The following is a 9,686-nucleotide window of genomic DNA, read 5'->3' as shown; positions in this document are numbered from 1 at the left end:
AAAAAGGTGTTAGATTAATATATATATATATATATATATATTTTGTTAGTGAGACCTTTTGTAAAATAATTTGATGAGAAATTTTTTTGTTTGAAGTTTCTATTTACGTATCATCATTTCTCCCATTCCATCCCATTTTTTTTTAAAAAAAATTTAGGTGGTGTTTGGAAGAGTTTTAGAATTATAATTTGAGAATAGAGTTGTATTTTAAATTTGTGAATTTTAGAATTATAATTTGAGTGTGAAAATTTTGTTTGGTTAGATGCTTTGAAAATAGTTTTTAAAAAGAGTTTTGAACTGAGATTAGAATTTTTGATATGACATATGATATTTGATATAAAAACTTACAACTCATAACTAAACACACAACTCAAAATTATATTCAAAACTCATAAAAAAAATTTAAAAAAAAAATGATTTTTTTATTTAAAATATAAAAAACAACAAGCGTCAATTGCTAAAAAAAAAAATAAAAATAAAAAATATTGTTCCAGTCAACTGGCCGGACGTTCGGGAGGACGACTGGTTAGCCCAAAATTTCCCGCCTTAGAAAAAGTTTTCAAAAGTGGGTATGGAATTAATTTTTGAAAGCTCTAAACAAACAAGACACTCAAAACAAAGGGTGGAAATATATTTGGAGAAGCTAACCAGATACAACCTTAATTATTAATTTGCCTCTTAACAAATTACTAAGGAGGACAGTCCACACCAACTCAAACCTCTGGCAACAATTTTCTACCGTTTCCCTAGGTAACGACAGCAGCAACGGCAGTGAACCATACTCAAAAGCTCTCTCCACGCTCGCAGCACCTCATCCATCCCTCTCGATCTCCATTGCCGACCACTACCATCATTAGCAAAGAGAAAGATCGAAATTCGCCTAAAGAAAAAGAAGAAAATATGAAGGGTAAATGACACTTACACTCTCTGAGATTTGGTTTAATACATGTCACCCCTAACGTTTAGGAAATTACACTAACTCTTTATCATTGTAATTATTTAGACAGAATGAAGATATTGAAGTCATGCATTCGTTCTTTGCTTTACTCTTCTTTTTTTTTTTTTCCTTTCCTTTGCTTTACTTTTTATTTTCAATGTAATTTTATCTATTTTTCTACTGGGAGTTGTTGCCTTTTATATAAATAAGGGAGTTTGTGAAATGAGACTATTAACCACAAGGGTGAGCATGTAATTTCCAGAACGTCAACGGGCAGTATGTAATTGGACCAAACCTCTAGAAGTGTCAGTGTAATTTACCCAAAGATGAAAGAGGGTTGGCTATAGAGGCTGCAATGAGAATGTTGACACCATTAGCTTTTCACCTCCACTTGTTGTCTTTGTACCACTACGACAATGACTTCCCTCTTCGACCATCGTTGCAACCCCTTAGTCCATCTCGTAGGCCCCCAATCCCGTTTCCCCACCACCATCGCCTTCACAACCACCACTATTACAACCTACATCGTCGTGACCTACCATCTTTGCGATTTATATCGTGCTACCAAAGAAATGAAGAGAAGGCTAGGAGCGGCAACAAGAGAGAGGGTTGCGATAAGAAGGCGGTGATGGAATGGAGCAAAGATTGGAAAAAAAGCTGCAGCGAAAGACGGTAGAGAAAGAGGCCGTAGCGCGAGAGAGATAATGACTAGGAATGGGGACCATTGGAGGAAAAGACAACAGGCGATGGTTAGGGTTATGGCTCCGACACTAACAATAGACGAGGTGGCGACAGTTTATGATTACGGTTAGTAAAAAAATTATGAAGATGAGGATATTTTAGGAATGCAGTGGTATGAATTGAAAGAATTTTTATTGTGTGTTGTACAAATTAAGAAATTGTGTGGGATAAGAGAAATGTTGGTGTGTAAATAGAGGATCCCCCTTTTGTTTATTTTAAATGACATTTTATTTCCAATTTTATCCTAAAATTTATTTGTGACTTTTTTATCCGTTTATTTTTTTTACCATCTGTTCAAATTTATATCTATCCGTTCAGAATATTTTCTATCTGTTCAAATTTATATTTATCTGTTCAAATTATTTTTTAGATGTTAAAATTTTATATCTATCTGTTCAATTTTTTTGACTATCTGTTCAATTTTTTTGCTTTATATGTTTAAATATTTGTCCAAATTGTACTATTTATTCAATTTTTTCATTTATCTATTTAAATCTACCTATCCTAATTTTATTATCTGTTTATTTTTTTCTGAAATTCTATCTTTCAAAATTCTATCTGTTAAAATTTTGATTATAACAATTCAAAATCTATCTGTGTGAAATGCCATATATTTGAAATTCTTATCCGTTGAAATACCAAGCCAGAGCAAATCCTATATGTTGAAAATATAGAGCTCAACCAATCCTATCTGTTGCAATACCAAGCCAAACCAAAGCCTAACAACAACAACACATCAATAAGAAGAAGAACAACAACAACAGATCAACAAGAACAACAACAATAGATCAATAAAAACAACAACAACAATCAACAAAAAAAAGTATCTGGATGGTAGTTAGGGCTTTTGTTCCAGACACAGTACCTTTACTCTCATTTATAGATTTGAGTCACTATCATCATCATCTCAGTTGAATCGACTGACAGATGGTTAGAGAGGCATGCAATTCTGCCCTTCACTACCACTACGAAGCTTGTGACGACTGGGTTCTCGTTTTATTTCTTTTTCTTTATTCTTCACTCTGTTTTCATTTTGCTCTCGTTAGGTTTGAAACGGTCGGAAGTTATTTTCAATTAAAGTTCTTGTTCTTGTTCTTGTTTTCGTCAGTGTTTAATTTCACTTGTTCTGGACGGTGCACGGTTACGTCCGGAGTGCCCGGGAGGATGAACCTGAATTTTTGAACTGTTGGGCCAGAGCCGCACGTGCCGGGGGTGAGGCCGCACGTTCGAGGAGAGGGAAGGTTCTGAAGATTGCACACTGCCTAAAAGGCAGGTGCGGACTGAGGTGTAGCAGGGCCATCGCACGTGCAAGGGTGAGGGCCGCACGTGCGGGGATGGACGCCGTACGTGCGGTAGTTTGGGTAGCTCGAAACTTTGTTTTTTTCTCTCTTTTTGGCTGTGTATCACATTTTAGGCATTTCCCTCTCACTCTAAACCCTATTTTTCTTCTTATTCTTTCTAGAAGACCTCTTCAAACATTAAAACTCTTTGATTTTTGCAATTCCTTGGATCTAGATTTATCATCATCATCATTTCTCCCTCTCAAGCTTTGGAGGTCAAAAGCTAGAACTTCACTTGTGGTGGTAGGAATTAAAGCTCTCTCATCCTTGATCCTAGGGTTTCACTTATATCTTCATCAAGATTTGAGGTAGGGATTTCTTGAAGTATATATACATGTTTTGCTAGATTGATGTTGATATAAAGATTTTCTTGAAGTTGTTATGTGGTTTTTGGTGTTGTGGCTAAAATGTAGAGATTTTCAAAATGTGGGTTTTAAAAATCTCTAACTTTTCTAAAGATGATATCTAGATAGTGAAACCCTCTTAAATTGAAACATGGGGTGTTACCTTGAGTCCTTTTTCAAGTATTTAATGTATGTGTTTTGTAGAGAAGAAAACCTAGAAAATTGGGGTTTTTCTTGAATGAAAGAAAATGAGGGTTTTATGGTTGCCATTATAAATAAATTCATAGTAATGTGCCATGACAAGTGTAGAAAGTGGAGAATTTCCTTGTTGAACTATAAATGCTTGTATACAATATAGTGGTGTTGGATTTCCCCACTCATGAAAAGTTTTGGGGATTGGGAGTGTTGTTAAATATTTGCAATATCACTATGAATGGTGAAAGTAATGGAAGTGTATGGATTGTGGGCATGTTATTGTAATGGTGATGATTGGTAACGAATTTTGGGCTATTTGTGGAATAGCATTGGAAGGAGAAAAGGAATTTGATCATTATTACGTATTGTGGATATTATGTTGAAAAACAAGCAATTATGGCATTGCACATTCGTTCAAATGATTATTACAAGATTTTTATTTAGCTTTGGCATGTTGCATAAACATTTTTGGCATCTATTGTTACTAGTGCAGAATTGAGAATTGAAATCTTTTGCATGAGAAAGGAATAATGTGAAATACTATTTTTGAAATGTTATGGGGTAAATACGTTGGTAAGTCCGGTTAGGAGGTGTAGATGAATTTGATAAGTTGGCCTGAGTGTCCAGGTGAAAGACCGAAAACACGCGCGGATGAGGTACCACTTCCCTTTCGGTTAGCAACCGGTAAAGTGGGGTTATTGGTAGAGCTTGTTGAGCCCACTTGCAGACACCAACTTAGGGATTACCTAAGTTGTATTTACCACCCCTATTAAATTAAAATTAGAAGTTTTCTTTTGGAAATTGTTGAGATTGCAAGCTTTTATTGAAAAATGATGACCATCAAGAAAAACATGATATAAAATTGTCTTTATAATGGCATTGCATGGCATGGACATTTGCATTTTACATTGAGAGTTTGCATAACTGTATATACTTTGTAAGAAATTGTCTACTGGGCTTTATGCTCACCCCTATGGGATTTGGTGCAGGTAAAAACGTGGTGATCCCGCCAAGTTGAGGGCGTGGATAATTTGTGAAGAGTATATAGCTCTATTTTGTTGTGAATTAATTGCTAGCCAAGAGCTATTTTTGTATGGGTCCGAGAAGCCACTTTTGTGTAACCGGGCTTAAGCCTTGGAAGTTGTAGCCCATAAGGGCATTTTATTTATTTGAAGACAATATACTTCACATGCTATAGATTTATAAGTTTTCTTACCATTGAATGTATAATCGCATGTGAACTTTTGTATAAGTTTGTTTATGAATCATGAGAAGAGGGAAGGGCTATTGTCATTATTTAGTGAATGTTGGTTGATGTTGTTGGTTTATGTTGAAACATTTCAGGGCGTTACAAAGCCTCCGGATAATTCTTCCACGGCTATGAAATCGTTAATTACGGAGAAGTCGGTGGTGTCATAACCAAGGATCTCCTAATCATAAATCTTAGATCGAAGGAAGAGGTGGTGAAGCTAAAAAGGATTCAGAACCAAACACGATGTGACGCTGGTGATGGAGGCTTAAAAGGGACTTCGGATGAGGGTTTAGGGTAAAAAATGATAGCTAGATTAAGCATACTCAGTGGCAAAGGCAACCAGATATACGTTGTCATCGACTCCTCCGATCATGATCCTATAAACCAAAGTCGGCGACAATGACACCGCCGACGAGTGGGGGAAAGAGTTGGCGGAGTGGATGACAGCGAGGAGGCGACCGATAAATGACAGATTGGTGGCAACAGAAGTAGTGGTGGTTAGTCGGTGCGAAGAAATTGAAGAGAAGATGGGAGAGAGAGAGAGATGAGAGGGTTTCACCATGTATAATATATGTATATATGCATGGGTATTCTAGTTATTTTGCACAAGTGTGTCCTTATGGGCATAATATTTTACTGCCTGGACTTTTGAGCAAACAAAACTCAAATTTGGATTTATGGATCGAGTGCTCTTATTTTCATAAATAAAATTCATTGGAGCAACCTTTTTTTAAAAAATAAAATAAAATTGAAAGCTTCATGTGCATTATTTTGTATAAAATTACAAATAAATTTTTTAGTTGTATATTATTACTGACATTAATGTTAAAAAAAATTAATTTATTCAGTATAGTCGTAATAATTTTTAGCTTTCTTAATACCTTTTTAAAGTGATTAATTTTTTTTTTTAATTTTATGGATATGTCCAAACAATCAAAGTTTCTCTCTCTCTCTCTAAAAAAAGTAAAATGGACTTTTAAAGCCAATCTTTTTTTTTTTTTTGGTAAAGGATTGTTAAAAAAGCCTAAGATTAATTCTAATGATATTTATCTCATTTAATGACTAGTAATTAATTCTTTTTTTCTTAATTTGGAGGGGTGTTTAGTGACATTTAAGTTACAATTCGTGTTCACACTTTTACCAATTTTAAAAAGAAAATTTGGTTAAACTTTCCTCGTAATAAAACTTTAATACATTAAGGACAAATACCAAAAAAAAAAATTTAGAAAGTCCAGCACACACTACTGTTACCAAAATATCCTTAGTGAAATCAAAAAAAAAAAAGAGACTAAAATGGACTTTTATAGTCTATCTTTCTTTCTCACTTTTTTTTTTTTTTGGGGGGGGGGGGAAGGTGGTAAAAAAGCCTAAGATTAATTCTAATGATATTTACCTCATTTAATGACTAGTAATTAATTCTTTTTTTTTCTTCTTCTTAATTTGGAGAGGTGTTGAATGACATTTAAGTTACAATTTGTGTTCACATTTTCACCAATTTTAAAAAGAAAATTTGGTTAAAATTCTCTCATAATAAAATTTTAATGCATTAAGGAGTATAAAAAAATTTCCTTAAAAAGTCCAGCATACATTTCTATTATCAAAATATCCTCAGTGACTAATTTAATATTTTAAATTTTAAAATTATACTCCATTTGTCCCAAAATATTGGGCACTTTTGGGAAATTCAAATTTTTTTTTTGGTAGTACAATTATTACACTTCAAAATTATGAGCTTTCAAAAACTACCTTTTGATTTAAAATTAAAATAGTACAATTTTTTGAAAAATATCAATTGTCATAATTACACTTTTGGTATATATTAATGTAAATAAATTTTAAAGAATGACAAAATAAGAAATTATATTATTTTGGTTATTGATTTTAGAAAATGACTAATATTTTGAGACAATAAAAAATAGAATAAAGGACTAATATTTTAGAATGGAGGGAGTACAACTTTTGATCTAAATATTAGTTTTTAATAAAATTAATATTTTTGGAATTTTCTCATCAAGATCTATCAAACAAGATCTAGGTTAACTATGAAATTCTTTTTTTTAAAAAAATAAATAAATTACCACTGTAATTGACGTAAACAGTAAAATTTTACTGTTGACGTTAGTTTCATCAAAAAAAATTATGATTTTTGTAAAAGAATTTTATAGCCAACATGTATCTTATTTAATAGATTTTGACGAGAGAATTTTAAAACTACTAATTTTATTAAAAATCAATATATAGATCAAAAGTTATATCATTTTAAAGTTTGAAATATAAAAGTAGTTACTAAGGATAAGATTGTCTATAAAAAATGAAAACAAATTTGTTTGTCCTTGATGAAAAAGGTGCTTCTTCTCTAGGGGGCTTACAAATTAAAAAAGTTTAGACTATTTTTTTCACTTTAAAGGGGACCAATGAGAGATATTTGGCCAAATATCCTTTTTAAAAACTGAAAACAAAAGTTTATTTAGTGTCTATTTTTGTTTTTAAAAAAATTGTAAGCAACTTATATATTTTTCTATATAGGACTTAGTTGCACAATCTCATGCACAAATTGCTTGTACTTCTATGATATTGCAATTGTTTTGTGGTTGTCATTTTTTTGCAATTCTCCCTTTATATATTCTAGTAAATACTAAAAAATTGTTTTTCACCCCGTTTAGAAAAAAATCATTTCCTTTACTAAAAAATTACAACCATTTCCTCTCCTTCAACCACCATTGTCGATGAAATTCTCACTATCGTCACCAGCAACTATTTCTGGTAAATCTCATTTTCTTCAGCTATCCTTATATTTTCCAACGAAAATATATTTTGGACCTGGCCACTATTTCTCAGTTGTTTTTATAAGAAGTTTTTGGAAACATACGTGTATCAAATATTTTTTTTACACCAAAAAATAGATATAAGTTGTAAATTTTACCAAATCACTTTAATCACATTAGTCAATAAATTAGATAAATTCCAATGATAAGTAAAACTACCGCAATTTTCGTGAAAGTCATCTCAATTTTTTATCCATTTTACTCATTACTAATTAACAGATAAAATTCATCTGTGTTGGATCTAATAAGATTGATTTGAGTATAGTACTCAAAAACCAACACATGTCAAACTCTTGTTGTCCCTCTCTCTCCATGGATCAACTCAGACTTTTTTAGGGCCATGATCAAAAAGCATTTTTTTCAGATCTTATAAATTAAAAAATATATATAGAGATACATTTCCAAATTAAGTTCATCTTAGATCAAGTCCTTGTAAAAAAAGTCTTCAAAGTTGAAATTCTTCTATTTTTTTTTAATTTCGAGAAGCTATTTTAGTTTATTTTTTTTAACTTTTTAAGAAAAGACGTGTAAAAAAGTATAGAGAATACTTTTTAGTATTATTTTTTTGGTTTTTAAACTATTTTAGCTAGTTCCCAAACTTGAGTCCACATTGTGCATTTTTGTAATTTTTAAGGCTATTTTACCCCTACACGTCTTTCTACTTATTATTTCACTAGTTTTACCATTCATTCTTGGCCCTACTGCCCAAATCTCTTCCCTATCATACCACCACCTTGCCCACTCTATTCAAAGCCCTTAGATGACCACAAAATCATACTTCAAATTAAAAAACACTACTATTGCAGTTCAGATCTACAACAACAAATCATAGTTCTAAGCAACAAATGAGGTAATTTCATCAAAAAGTCCTGAACAATCGTCAAAACCACTAGAGAATTTTCAAGCCACCAACCCCACATCTCAACAATTACAACAATTGACCCATGTATGGTAATATCGATGGGGTCAAATCTGGTGACTAAAAGTAACAATGCTTTGGGACTACAATAAGCCTCTTATCAGAACTTGAGAGAAAGTAATGGATACTCTAGTTAAGTCCAACCAGTTCGTATATGTATTTCAATTGAACCCATAATCTTGCTTTTTTAACCTTAAAATATGGAAATTTCTATGTTTTGAGGAAACATCAAATTTCTTTGTTTTAATGAAATTTCAATAATTAAATTGAAATCGTACTTAATTTGAAAATTATTAGCCTTTAATTGGAAATTAGTTATTGAATTTTTAAAATTGACCATCAATTTTGTAATTTTTAGCTCTCAATTTGAATTTTTACTATCCACATAAGTGAAATTTCATTGACTTAATATGACGAGATAGAGAAATTTTGTCTATTTTTTTTCTCCTGAAATTTCATATTCATCATTAGTCATGTCTATTATTATGCTAGTATAATTTTATAGGTCAATTTATGATATTCATCCGTGTGCAATGCACATGCACCACTTTGGTGTATAAAAAATCAAAATATTTATATTATTTGCTACAACTTGGTTTCATTAGCCTTTTTCTATGAAATGTTATGGCCATATTTTGGTGAAGTGCCACTATTTTTGTTTCCATATATGAGAATTTTGCTAGACTTACCATTTACTACGAAAACAAAAAAGTTATACTAAGATTCTCTAATATTCATTGATGTGCAATGCACATGCACTATTCTTGGTTTAAGAAAAATTGAAGGGGTTTTTTTTTTTTTTTTGTTTTGCTACAAATTAATTTTGCCATCATTACTAAGAAGACAACCAAAGACAGTATTGTAAAATCACTAAATACGTGCAATAATTAATAAAAAAATTGATGCACTCTCTTTTCCTTATTTAGGACATTTTATAGGCAACAGAGAAATTAGAAACTTATCTAGCTGGAACATAAATTTCTCTCAATAAATGAGATTCAATAGTAAAGTTTGCCATGATTGAGTTTCCTTTGACACAGCTTGAACGTAATGCTAATTTCAAAGGAACCTAAATTATTCAAATCTTATATAGCTCGGATAAGTATGACGTTTGTCTAGGGTGAAAGCTCATT

Source organism: Camellia sinensis, chromosome 13 (genome assembly GCF_055761805.1).
Source record: "Camellia sinensis isolate YWXY chromosome 13, ASM5576180v1, whole genome shotgun sequence".
NCBI lineage: Eukaryota > Viridiplantae > Streptophyta > Magnoliopsida > Ericales > Theaceae > Camellia > Camellia sinensis.
The sequence above is the reverse complement of the archived record's forward strand: the minus strand, read 5'-3'. Positions refer to the sequence as shown.